Source organism: Girardinichthys multiradiatus, chromosome 8 (genome assembly GCF_021462225.1).
Source record: "Girardinichthys multiradiatus isolate DD_20200921_A chromosome 8, DD_fGirMul_XY1, whole genome shotgun sequence".
Classification (NCBI taxonomy): domain Eukaryota; kingdom Metazoa; phylum Chordata; class Actinopteri; order Cyprinodontiformes; family Goodeidae; genus Girardinichthys; species Girardinichthys multiradiatus.
This window is the reverse complement of record NC_061801.1, coordinates 24,503,113-24,517,048: the sequence shown is the minus strand read 5'-3', so window position 1 is coordinate 24,517,048 and position 13,936 is coordinate 24,503,113. Positions and strand designations below refer to the sequence as shown.

The 13,936-nt window shown below is 40.1% G+C and overlaps 1 protein-coding gene across 3 annotated transcripts in view; it reads left to right on the top strand.

Moving 5' to 3' along the window:
• The first annotated feature begins 6,871 nt into the window (after positions 1-6,871).
• pdlim5b (PDZ and LIM domain 5b) overlaps positions 6,872-13,936 on the top strand; it is a 48,043-nt gene continuing 40,978 nt past the window's right edge. Inside the window, exon 1 of one of the 3 annotated variants that reach the window (XM_047372942.1) lies at positions 6,872-7,227. The gene's annotated coding sequence lies outside the window, so the exon portion shown is untranslated. The remainder of the gene's footprint in view (positions 7,228-13,936) is intronic. The other 2 variants (XM_047372943.1, XM_047372944.1) reach the window with 2 other exon arrangements.

The following is a 13,936-nucleotide window of genomic DNA, read 5'->3' as shown; positions in this document are numbered from 1 at the left end:
ACCTTCTTCCATTGCTCCAGAGTCCAATCTTTATGCCCCTAGCAAATTGAAGCCTTTATTTCCAGTTAGCCTCACTAATTAGTGGTTTTCTAAAAGCTGCACAGCTGTTTAGTCCCAATCCCTTGAGTTCCCTTCGCATTGTGCATGTAGAAATTTTCTTACTTTCACTATTAAACATAGCCTGGAGTTCTACTGTTGTTTTCCTTCTATTTGATTTCCCCAAACGTTTAAGTGATTGTCGATCACGATCATTCAGGATTTTTTTCCAGCCACATTTCTTCCTCGAAGACGATGGGTCCCCACTATCCTTCCAGTTTTTAATATTGCCTAGGACAGTTCTTAACCCAGATTTGGTAGTTTCTGCAGTCTCCTTAGATGTTTTCTCTGCTTGATTCATGCCAATGATTTGACCCTTCTGAAACAGATTGACATCTTTTCCACGACCACAGGATGTGTCTTTCGGCATGGCTGTTTAAGAAATGAGAATCAACTCATTGCACCAGTTGGGGTTGGGGTAACTTGTTGCCAGCGGAAACATAATCGCCCATGCAGTAATTATCCAATGGGAGGCTCGTACCTATTTGCTTAGTTAAATCCAGGTGGCGACTTTTTTTTTGGCCAGGTAGCGTATTTTAGGTTTTGGCATTTAGATATGATCACTGATGCTCTGAAAACCCAGCATGAGAATGTCCTCACATGGCTGTAATTTTACATATAATGTATATTTTTTTCTGGCAGTTGAAAATAAAAACTTTATTTGAGGCAAATCTTTGAGCCTTAATGATTAGTCAGTCAGTCATTTTCTACCACTTATTCCATAGTGGGTCATGGGGGAGCTGGTGCCTATCTGCAGCAGCCTATGGGTGAGAGGTGGGGTACACCCTGGACAGGTTGCCAGTCCATTGCAGGGCAACACACAAACAACCAAGCACACACTCATTCATACATACACCTAAGGGCAATTTAGAGAGACCAATTAACCTAACAGGCATGTCTTTGGACTGTGGGAGGAAGCTGGAGTACCTGATGAGAACCCACGCATGCACAGGGAGAACATGCAAACTCCATGCAGAAAGACCCCTGGCCAGGATTGAACCCAGGACCTTCTTGCTGCAAAGCAACAGTACTACCAACTGTGCCACCGTGCAGCCCACCTTAATGATTATTATTAGTTAATACAATTATTCAAAATACTGTTTTCTGTTTCTTAGCAGTGATATAAGGGGTTTGGATAAATATGATTTCATAAACATTACCATCTACATTATGAATATCTGTAAATGGCTGCTTTACTTGTATATACTGTAGCTACTTGAAGTGTGAGGAAGAAGCTGAACCACTCTTACCGTGTATTTCAGTACATTCACCAACTGTGGGATGAAAGAGAATATAATAATAATGTTTAACATTGCATTTAAAAAACAAATATTTTCACCCTCTGAGCCAACAGGATGGGAAAAAAGATCAATAATATTGACCCACTGAATGGACAATTCAGTTATAATGGAGGTAGTGTATTTGTGAAACGCTGAGTTCTTCCAACTTAGACACACAAACCTCATTTTTGGACCATCTTCCCACATTAATACCAGGGTTTCTCAGGCAGCATGCTTGCCCAGTTAGGTATAAAAATCTAAAGCTTCAGATGATGGATAACAGAGCCTCAGATGAATGACTTGTGCAGCTGAGTGATTCAAAAGTATTTACACAGGCTGGACTCCCAGTAAGTCTGCAGACATATATTCACAAATGTAGTTCATATTTTATATCATCTTTTTTTAGTAACTCTGGATAAAAGAGAAGAAATAAAAACTACATACTGTATAGAAAAAAAATGTCACCCCATTTGTGAGTAAAAAGAAACAGACAAGAAACTACTGGGAGAAAAAACAAAACATGTTAAATAAATAATGTTGGTGTGTTATGTGTCTGAAATTATGTTTTGTCACAACCTTGTAAGAGAATTTAGATTTTGTTTGACAGAAACGGAATAAAGATTTCCCACAGGTATGTTTGTAGGCAAGAGCCCAAAAACAATAAAACCGAAGCTATAAGGATTTATAAATAGCTGTGTGTACCACTGTTCGACCACTAGAGGGCGTGTCAACACTATGACACTAAAACCTTCAAAAATACAGCAAATACATTTGAAACCAGATATTTACACACACTGTGTAAAAATACACAAACATTTGTTCTCACTGCCAGACATGAAATCAGGCTAATTGTTTAATGTATTGGGTCGGTTAGGATAACCAAAATAATTTTTAGTTGCTAAATCCCAGAATAACGGGATTCTTTATGCTGTCACTCCCATACATCACAGCTGGAACGGTGTTCTCAGGCTTGCAAACTTTCCCCTTTTTCCTGCATGTAAGGGTGAGGATTAGGGCCAAACACTTCAATTTTAGTTTTATTCACCCACAGGATGGATGGATGGATGGACAGAAGGAATTTTTTAGATATACATTACTGTGCAAATGTTTTATGTAGGTGTGAAAAAACTACTGTAAACAAAGAATGCTTTCAGAAATATAAATGATGATTGTTTATTTTTATCAATTTATAAAATCCTAAGTGAGTGAACACAAACATACAGCTAAAGTCATTAAGAACTATCTTCAGCATCAAGAAGAACAATAATTACTGGAAGTGATGGTATGGCCCCCACAGAGCCCTGATCTCAACATCATCGAGTGTGTGTTTGAGTTTACACGAAGAGACAGAGGGGTGTGAGAAAGTCTACATCCACAGAAGATCTGTGGTTAGTTCTCCAAGATGTCTGAAACAACCTACCATCCGAGTTCCTTCAAAAACTGTGTGCAAGTGTACCTAGAAGAATTGCTGCTGTTTTGAAGGCAAAGGGTGGTCACACCAAATATTGATTTGATTTAGATTTCTCTTTTGTTCATTTACTGCATTTTGTTGATTGATGAAAATAAATAATTAATACTTCAATTTTTTCAAAGTATTCTTTGTTTATCAGCATTTTTTCACACCTGCCTAAACCTTTTGCACAGTACTGTATATATTTTTACTTTCTACAAAATGAGAAGTTCACATACATTTGCTTAGGATTGTCATTAGTGGTAGAAATGGTTTTTAAGCAGTATGACTTGGCTCAAGGGTTTTATGTATCCTTCCACAAGCTTCTCACAATAGTCTGCAATTCCTCATGAGAAAACTGATGTTGCAACATCAGTTTTCTTTTTGTTTTTGTGCTTTACTGTAACTAACTAGGCTGTATGATTAGGGTATTGTCCATTTAAAAGACCCTTTCTTACTTAAGTTTTAACTCTCTGGAGGATGTCTTGAGATGTTGCTTCAATATTTCCACATAATGTTCTTTCCTCATGATGCCATCTATTGTGTGAAGTGCACCAGTAAATCCTGCAGCAAACCACTGCCACAACATGGCATTGCCACTCCCATTCTTCACAGTTTGGAACGGTGTTCTCAGGCTTGTAAACTTTCTCCTTTTTTCCTATAAATGTAAGGATGATGATTATGGCTAAACACTTCAATTTCAGCTTCATTCAACCACGAGACATGAATCCAAAACTTAACATCTTTGTCCCTGAGTGACTTTGCAAATTGTAATCTGGCTTTTTATGTTGCTTTTGGAGTAATGGATTATTCCTCGCTGAGTGGCCTTTCAGCTCATTTAGGAACAGGGGCCTGTTTCACTGCGGATAATAATGCTCTCCATGCTATCAGATACAACTAGGATCTTCACAAGATTGTTTTCTTTTGTTTTGGGGTTGATACACACATTTCACAACAAAGCATGTTGATCCCTAGGACAGAGAACCTGTTCCTTTCTGAATAGTATGATGGTTGGACATTCCCATGGTTATGTTTGCATATAATTGGGTGAAGAGATAAACATGACACCTCCAGGCATTTTGGAAATCCTATCCATGGGTGAAGCAGACTTGTGGAGGTCCATTATGGTTTTCCTGATATCTTGCCTAATTTTTTGATAGCCATGATGTCCCACAAGGAAGACATTTAAGTTGTTGCCTTATATAAATCTACTGGTGGGCCTCCAATTAACTCAGAGACTGTGAATTAACCGATTAGAAGCGTATAAAGTCATGACATCACCTTGACTTTCCCAAAGTCACAGTAGTGCCTTAAAATAGTAGTGTGTGTCTTTCTGACTTTGAAGAAAGGAACAAAAGGAACAAAAAAACGGTCTAAAAAAACTCAGAAGAGACAAAATCCACTGGTCCCCAAACCAGACCCCCTCCGGCCCTTGGCTGCGCCTAGAAATCCTGTCCATAAAAGTTATGAACAGGACCGGTGACAAAGGGCAGCCCAGCCGGAGTCCAACATGCACCGGAACAGGTCCGACTTAGTGCCGGCAATGTGAACCAAACTCCTGCTCCGCTTGCACAGAGACCGGATGGCCCCTAGTAAAGGGCCCCAGATTCCATACTCCTGGAGCACCCCCCACAGGGCATCACGAGGGACACAGTCGAATGCTATCTCCAGGTCCACAAAACACATGTGAACCGGTTGAGCAAACTCCCATGAACCCTCGAGTACCCTGTAGAGGGTATAGAGCTGGTCCAGTGTTCCACGGCCGGGACGAAAACCTCCTGAATCCGAGGTTCGACTATCAGCCGGACTCTCCTCTCCTCTCCAATACCATGGCGTAGGGCTTACCAGGGAGACTGAGGAGTGTGATCCACCTGTAGTTGGAACACAACCACCCCAGTCTGCCAGTCCAGAGACAGGGATGCCAAGAAGGCCGGGTACTCTGCACTACCACTCGGCCCGTAGGCCAAAATGACCTGTCCCCATCCCGAAAGCGCAGGGATGCAACCCTCTCATCCACTGGAGTAAACTCCAACACGAGACGGCTGAGCTGGGGGGCAACAAACAAACCCACCCCAGCCCGCCGCCTCTCCCCGTGGGCCACTCCAGAGTAGAAGAGAGTCCAGCCCCTCTCGAGAAGATGGGTTCCAGAACCCATGCTGTGTGTGGAGGCGAGTCCGACTATTTTTTGTCGATATCTCTCAACCTCCCGCACAAGCTCAGGCTCCTTCCCCCGCAGCGAGGTGACATTCCATGTCCCTAGAGCCAGCCTAAGCATCCGGGGATTGGGCCGCCGAGGTCTCCACCTTCGTCCGCTGCCCAATCCTCTTTGCACCGGTCCCTCACGGTTCCCCCTGCAGGTGGAAACATGTACCTAAGAAGCACTTAAATAAAAGTGTATATTACTCTTTAGCGAATTTTAAAAGTGTAAATACAATCTTAACTCTATTTTTATAGCGGGTTTTTCTACTGTGGTGATGCTTCAAATACTGAGACTATGCAAAATCCTTCATCCCGCCACACCTCGACCACCCAGGGATGTACGCCAGGATACTGTTTGTAGACTTCAGCTCGGCCTTCAACACCATCATACCAGACATCCTCCACCAGAAGCTCACACAGCTCAACGTCCCAGCCTCCACCTGTCAGTGGATCAACAGATTCCTGACGGACCAACAGCAGCAGGTGAGACTGGGGAGCATCTTCTCCCGATCCAGATCAATAAGTACTGGCGCCCCCCAGGGGTGTGTACTATCCCCACTCCTCTTCTCCCTGTACACAAATGACTGCACCTCATCGGACTCGTCCGTGAAACTCCTTAAGTTTGCAGACGACACCACTGTCATTGGACTGATCCAGGACGGTGATGAGTCTGCATACAGACAGCAGGTGGATCGGCTGGTACACTGGTGCGGTCAGAACTACCTTGAACTCAACCCACTCAAGACTGTGGAAATGGTGGTGGACTTTCGGAGAACACCACCCCCATACAACCCCCTCACCATCCTCAACAACACTGGACCACTTCAGGTTCCTAGGAACCACCATCTCTGAGGACCTGAGATGGTCTTCACACATAGACACTGTTCAAAAGAAGGCCCAGCAGAGAGTGTACTTCCTGAGGCAACTCAAGAAGTTCAACCTTCCACAGGAGCTGCTGGTTATCTTCTACACTGCCATCATTCAGTCTGTCCTGTCTTCATCCATCTCAGTGTGGTTTGGTTCATCCACAAAACAGGACAGGTCCAGACTGCAACGAATAATCAGGTCTGCAGAGAGAATAATCAGGGCTGACCTTCCCTCCATCCAGGACTTATACAGGTCTAGGGTCAGGAAAAGAGCTGTTAAAATCTCTGCAGACCCCACACACCCTGCACATAAACTGTTTTACCTTCAGGCCGCCGCTACAGAGCACTGTTTACTAAAACCAGACGCCACAGAGACAGTTTCTTCCCCCAGGCTGTTTCTCTGCTGAACATTCAATAGAGTACAGAACAACAGCATACAGATGTTGCAAATGCACCATTTTATTATATATGTGTATATTGTACATTGTAAATATGTATATTCTGTAATACAAAAACAAAACCAAAGAGAAAGTGTACCGGAGTCAAATTCCTTGTTGGTATACGAACTTGGCAATAAAGCTGATTCTGAAAACAGATGATGGATGGATGGATGGATTAAAGAAAATATGGTTTGGATGTCCTTAAAGATACAACTTTGAGACAACGGGGTAGGAAATCAAGTCTGGAAATATTTTCTCCATACTCTTATTTTCCTTTTCCATGATTTTCCAGGTCAGGAAAAAACCAAACCCAAATTCCGGACTTTTCCAGATGACGTAGGAACCCTGTTAACAGGTTCCAGTCAACTGTCTGGTGACAGAATTTGATGTTACACCAACTGGTGTACTTATCAAACCCAAACGCTGCTGAAGCTAGAAACGATATATGCTGTACAAGGTAAATATTTCACTAGCTTAAAACTGTTACCAAAATTAATTAAATAACGTAAAACTAATATAACAACCCAGAAAGCAGCTAATGAACCAAATGTCACACCAGATAATTGAAGCTAAGCGCTCCGGTAGAAGTTTAAATGTTAACAGCACATTATGAATCGTTTAGCTGCTTTCTGGGCCTATCTTTGCCTTTTGCAGGTCATTCGGTGCGTTGTCTCCCTTTCCCACCTCCAGGACAAGCCTCTGCCTGCCTGTTTGCCTGCCTGCAGCGCTGCTGCCCCCCAGCCCCAGAGAGCTGGTGTAAAACCCTCCTACCCGCTCTCTGAAGGGCTGGCTTAGAGGCGGAAGTTTCATCTCGACTCACTTCAGTTCTTGGAAACTGTGAGAACCGTCGGACAGAAGTCGCTCAGTTCTTTCAACGCAAACCCCGCTTCCTGAAGGTAAGGTGGGCACCGAGCTGGCTCAGAAAACGTTACTAGTTTTATTTACGTCATTGTTTCACCAGTTTTTAGTCCACTTACGCAGCTGCAATTTAGACCCCAATGGCACAGTTGAAATGACAACATATTTGTAAAACTTTTAAATAACAAACAAATGATCTTTTTTGGGCGAACATCTAATTTCGTTTCAGTTTTGTCTAGGGGAGCTGTTATGATGTTAGACAAGTGTTTTACGGCACACCCACCGAGCTTCAGTGCGGTCCTGCACCTCTCTAAGTGAGCACATGGGTGAACAGACTGACTACACGCTGAAACCTTCTTCATATTACTCCGTGTAGTCACTTCCTAATATATAAATACGATTTATAACATAAAAACGTCTTTGATGTGGTATAGATGTGTAGGGAAAGACGTTTGAAGATTAAAATTTATGTGATTGTGAACTGGTTATCCTCCCAGAAGACTAGTGCATGATTCATTTTTAATAATTTTAGATCTGCTTAAGTATAATTTATTTTAGCATTTCACATGAAGCAAAAGAGATTCCATTTGTTTTCAATGAAAGTGCTCTGATAAAGTGTAGTAAATCCGTGGCCACTCAGTCAGTATGTCTTGCTGTATTGTTACCTAGCAGCAGTGCCTCCTCCTGAAGCCTTGTGAAAATGAACATGACGTCTGAAAGCTGAACTTCAGATGGCAAATCTCACATGCTGTGCTCAATAAAACTTGGAGACATTCTTTCTTTCGAATATGGCATGAGGAAAACGTGGTTTGACACAGTTGTGGTGTGACCACAGAGCTGGGGTCAAGACAGGGAGCGGCTCCTGCATTCAGTTCAGGTGACCCATGTTTGATTCCAATAGAAGAAAGAGCTTTTACAGTTCGAATGGACATTTGTTTGCAGGAGTGTGTTTTTTAAACATTTTTTTTTATTAGGAAACTGACTGTAGGCCTACTGGCCTAAATGAGGGAACTTACAGTGCCTCACAAAGCCATTTATGTCCATTGAACTTTTTATGATTTTCTCAACTGAGATGTGTTTTATGTGAGAAACCAAAACAGAATCGTGCATAATTGTAAAGTGGGAGGAAAACGATGTATGGTATAATAAAACGTTTCACAATTAAATATTTCAAGAGTATGAGGCATATGCATTCACCCTCCCAGTTTTAATTCTTTGTTGAACCACCTTTTACTGCAGTTGTGGCTGCAAATGCTTTGGGGTGTGCCCATTTCCAGACAGATTAGGTGGAGAGCTTTTCAAGTCTTGCCACAGATTCTTAATTGGATTTTGATTTGGATTTTGACTGGGCCATCACAGGAATGTGCCTTTATCTAAACTGGTCCATTGTAGCTTTATCTGCAGGATTGTTGTCCTGCTAATTGGTGACCATCCACTCCACTAAATCTTCTTCAGCTTCTAACAGGTTTTTTTAAATGGATTGCCTGCTACTGAAGAATAATATCCCCAAACCATGATATTGCCACCTCCACGTTAGCTCAGTCTTGGGCTCATCTGGCCATAACATCTTCTTTGAGATGTTTGCATGACTTTCAATGGAACTTCTTATAAGTTTTTTTTTTCAACAATTGTAACCCTTTCATAAGTGCCAGATTTGTGGACTGCATGACTGACCGCCCTGATTCTGCTTCCTGAAAAGATTCAAATTTGGCCACGTTGGTGTTTGTTGTTGCAATGTGACAGAATTAGAAAAGTTGAATACTTTTGCAAGGTATTGGTATTTGTAAGATTGTGTCTAATTCACTTCTTATCAGCATGGGAGATTTACTTTAAAGTCAAACAATTTTAATGGTGCCTACCATTCAGCTCAGCGCCATTTTAAATGTCTGACCTGATCGCTGTGTCCAAAATTCAGGGGCTGCGTCCTTAAAAAGAACCGGCCCATGGAGACTGGTTCTTTCTAAGGAATATTTGGGAAAAAGCACTGGAATGCTTTGAAGTGGTGCCAACACAATAGGAACTTGACATATAAGGCCCAAAGGGAGATTCTCTTTTAAACTTTCAGATGTCTCGATGTAAGTGATAAATTCTGATGCACATCTCAAATGTTTTTTCTCTTTGCGAGAACACTGAGAGGTGTGTCTGCTCATGTCTATGCATGACATCATTAGAGACTGCAAAACAAGCAGGGGCATGTGATGGGCCTGATATTTGTTCTCTCCTTGTTAGGTAATGCTCTTGATATATGCGCATCTATCATGACTCGAGTCATTGTGATTGTGAAATTTTAACTCTTTAGAATGAGTCGTTTCATTTGACTGTGAAACTAAATACTGAAAAATATGCAAAGCTGAGTGGTTCAGAGATCTGTATACCCAAAAGGTTGTACAATGGGAACACGCACTCTAAGACCCCAGAACGGTTCAGAAGTCAAGCTTTAAATGAAAAGGTCAAAACAGCCTTAACAATGTGAAAGTAGGATTTCAAGTTTTTTTTTTTTCTAAGGTAAAGATGTCATTCCTTTTCTTTTATTTGTTTGTGTGCGTCTGCTGCATTGTTCTGTAATGTAAATAGGAATCAGCAATATGTGGGGTAATCACGTAAGTCACCTCTGAAATAATGCTGTAATTTTCCTGCTGAATTAACTGATTGTGTCAAAATTATTTGGATTGGACTTGTTCCCCATTGACATTAAATTTCTTGACTCACATGAACACTTAGTTACATTGAAGAGGCAGAACTCAGTCTTCAGTTTTGTGTTTTTTCTTTCTTTTCTTTTTTTATAAATACCTGCCTACATGGGTTTTATTGTGTATATTTCAAGAACTTGCTACAGTATCTGGTTTTGATTTGGAAGATAATTTATCTTTGCCCAGGGCACCCCGATATCTGTTGGTGGCACAGGCACTCGGGAAGTTGGGGCTTCCTCAGTTGCTGCCCAAAGTTTATTTCTCTTTGTATTTTTTTCTATGAGTTTATTTTCATTTAGATTCCAATTTTGTGCTTCAATAAACAAATTTTCAGTGATTTTCTTTTTTCCTAGTTAAATATCTAAATACGTAAGCTAGTCAAATTTGAACAGAAAAGTCTTAAAACAGTCTGTGATTTGTAAAACTGTTATTCTGCTTGTGGGAAAAAAACAAAAAGAGTATCGCCTAGGCTTATTTTTTTGGCAATGTGAAAACTTCTAAATAGACTGGTCAAACCTGGACTGAATTATTTTTACACTAAGTAGAGATACTTTACAACTGTTTGGATTTGTCTAACCAATTTGTGAAAACAAGAACAAAAGACTAAGATTTTGGAAATTGAAAAATTATTTAATATTACCTGTCTCCTGATTGTCACTGACAGTTGCCTCCAAAATGTACATTTCGTTTCTATGCCATCATTAAACAGTGGGTTTTCACTTCTACTGCTTACATTTTTTCTATGGGATTTTTAAAAATTAAATAATAAAATCAGTTAACTACAAGACTTAAAATAAACAACGCAGAATTTTGTAGCCACCTACAATAATCTTGATTTTAGGTGTATCTAGTAGGTTGTTGTTGATTAATTATATCACCATTTTTGCCTTTCTATTAAGTTACATATTCACCTGTCTCTCCAAATCTGCCTTTATATGTTATGTAGTCAGTTACAAACCCTCCTCCATCTTTTTATTAAAACTATATCAAACCATGAAGGAGAGAAAGGACTAAAAACAGTCTTCTGCTATTATTTTTTTAATAAACTGGCATGCTTTGTGGCCTCTTGTATTGTGCCCTCTGCCATTTTTCAGAGTTTGTTATTTTTCCTTTTTTTTTTTTTTGTCTGCTTCACCAAATTTGAATGAAAAAGAGAGGTTCTGTTAAGATGCCAATATTTCTGTTTTTGCTAACCATACCTCAAATAACCAGCTGTGTAACTGCTGTAAACATTATAAAATATGCTGATGATGGACTGAGTTATGTTTAAATGGGCAAAAGCTCAGTTTGTGGAGCGTTAATAGTTATGAAACTAGGCATGTCCTCAGGTGTTCAGCTCCACTGTCACCTTCTCAAGTGGTTTTAATCCTCTTTTCCTATTTCAACACCCTTTTGAGTCTCCCTTTCTTATATCCACTTGTTCGGCTTCAGGCTTGAATGGGACATTTTGTGAAAACAGCCCCTCCAATTTGCTCTGCGTCTGGTACAACAATACCAGGTGACGGGCTGCAGCAGGTGGTGCTTTGTCCCAGAGGCAGCTTGACTTACAGCTTAAATAAGACATTCCTTTAGGATGACAAAACATTTTTATTCATGAAATATTCATTGGGAAAGAACCTCTTGTAACCCTTTGCACAAATGCTTGATTTCTGCTTGGATATGGAGTTGTGCTAAAGGGATTAAATATGTAAACTGTTAAATAAAACGAAACATTCAGTCACCTCTTTGAGCACAAGAAACAACTTTTTCCTTCACTAAATTGATTAGTAAAAGAGAGCAGAGAGTTCCTTCTCTGTATATTATTGTAAACATACTATGTAGCACGTGGTGTTTGATGTTTTGGTGTTGTCAGCATGCACCCTTCCTGTTTGGTCGGGGCAAAGGTGACATTTCCACATGTCTATTGGGTTTCTGAAGTTACCAGACACATATTCATGCCCACACCTTATTCTTTAAAGAAAACATTATTCTGCAAGTCTGGTTTACCAAATTTCTCACCTAACTTGACCTCGGTCTTGCCTCCAGTAAATAGCTCACAGCTTCAGTCTTTCAACAGGAAAAGGAATACATAGAAAGGCAAGGATTAAACAGTGAAGCTTAATAGTGCATGGAATATCTTACTGCCGCCCTGCCCTTTTTATATCTAATCAGGACATTATTAATATATTTGCACACAAAGATGTTAGAATGCAGTACATGCAGTCACTGAAATGTTTTTTAGATCCATAGGAATTCTAGGAAAACTTGCAAAACGTTGAGTTGCCATTAAAATCTGTGTTCTAACAAGTCCCTCGCTATCCTGGGTGTGTCCCGTCTTTACTCCTTCCCCGTGCAGGTCCAGCACCACAGCAGTCGTGTGAGGAAAGACATCTTGTTACTCTGCTCCTTGTGATTAAGAAAGGAATGAATGCATGCGAGGCATTTTGTTTTCCCGAGCTCTAAACCCAGGGTATGATTTCAGTGAACCATGTGCAAATGGAAGATGCACTGCAAAACGTTGCCCACTTGACTGGAGGAAAAACAGTAATGATGCCTTTTCCTTACACCACGTAATTTTCACAATGCCTAATTTGCCTTGGTTTTGTTTTTACCCTGAAAGTGTATTGTTGAATTACATATGTTTAAAACTGTGCTGGCCTTTTATCTTTAATAGGAAGGCATAGAAGTAGCTTCACTTTATCATGCTTTTTCCCATGAAGGCAGGACACTTTCTCCCGTGCAGAAAGTTCAGTGAGCGATTGCTGACATAATGTGCTCAACAAACAACTTTAAAATGCTGATTGAGATGTTTTCTTTTTATTTTTAAGATAAAATAATCAGTGCTAGAACACATGTCCAATAAGCTGGATATGTTAATCAGCACTTTTTAATGATTTCTAGAATGCATTAAACATCCAAGCTCTTTCTTTTTTTTTTGCTGTCAATCTGTTGATTTCAAAACATTTGCAGGTCACAGCATGTTGCAGAATCACTTTTACATTTCATGCAATGTAGTTTTCCTTGTTGAGTGTCCGAAACCTGCTCTAAAACTGCTAGGTCTGTGAGATTTAAATCTCTCTGAACAGGTTTGATTAAAATTTTGTTGACAATACTATAAACACATAAACGTTTTTTAAATATTTTTTTCCTCTTTTGTGTACAGTGCCTTGCAAAAGTATTCACACACCTTGAACTTTTGTCACATTTAAACCACAGACGATGTATTTTGTTGGGTATTAAGTGATTGATCAACAAAGAGCAGTGCGTGATTGTGAAGTAAAAGAAAAGGAATTCATGGTTCTCAATTGTTTTTAGATAAAAAAGTGAGGCATGCATTTGTAATGAGCCTCACTCTGATGCTCTAAGATCAAATCCAGAGTTAACCTGTTGATAATTGAATCGCCGTGTAAATGCAGTTGTTCTGTGAAGACTTTAGAGGTTTTCCTACCAGACATGAGTGGACAAACATGAAGTCATAGAGAAGTTTAAAGTAGGATTAGGTTATCAATCAGTATACCAAGTTTGGCAAATCTCTCAGAGAACTGCTCAATCCATCGCCCAAAAATGGAATAACTGCAAACCCAATAAAGCATGGCAAATCTCCTAAAATGACAAGTTGGGGAAGGAGATCATCAAACAGAAGCATAATGACTCTGGAGGAGCTGCAAAGATTAAAAAAATGTTTAAAGGACAACTAAACTTCTTAACTCTGTGAATAATGTATCTTTGATAAGCAGAAAGCTGTAAGAAGTCCTATCTACAGTTTACCACAAGCCACACATTGGACACAGCAGGCAGTTGCAGTACATTTAGCAGGGTTTAAAATTACATCTAAGGGTATTCATTCATATGCCAGACCTAGGCAAAGTCCAGACCTAAATCCATTTAATAATTTGCGGTGAGACTTGAAAATTGCTATTCAGATGCTTGAAATCCGAAATTATTTTCTAAATCTAAAGCCTGAACTATTTTTTTTTTAAATGTCCATCTGTAGATGTTCAAAGTTGGGTGCAAATGTGTGCCACGTGTAATGAGATTTCTACTTGTGAAAAGTGCTGAACCCCATGTTTCATTTTTG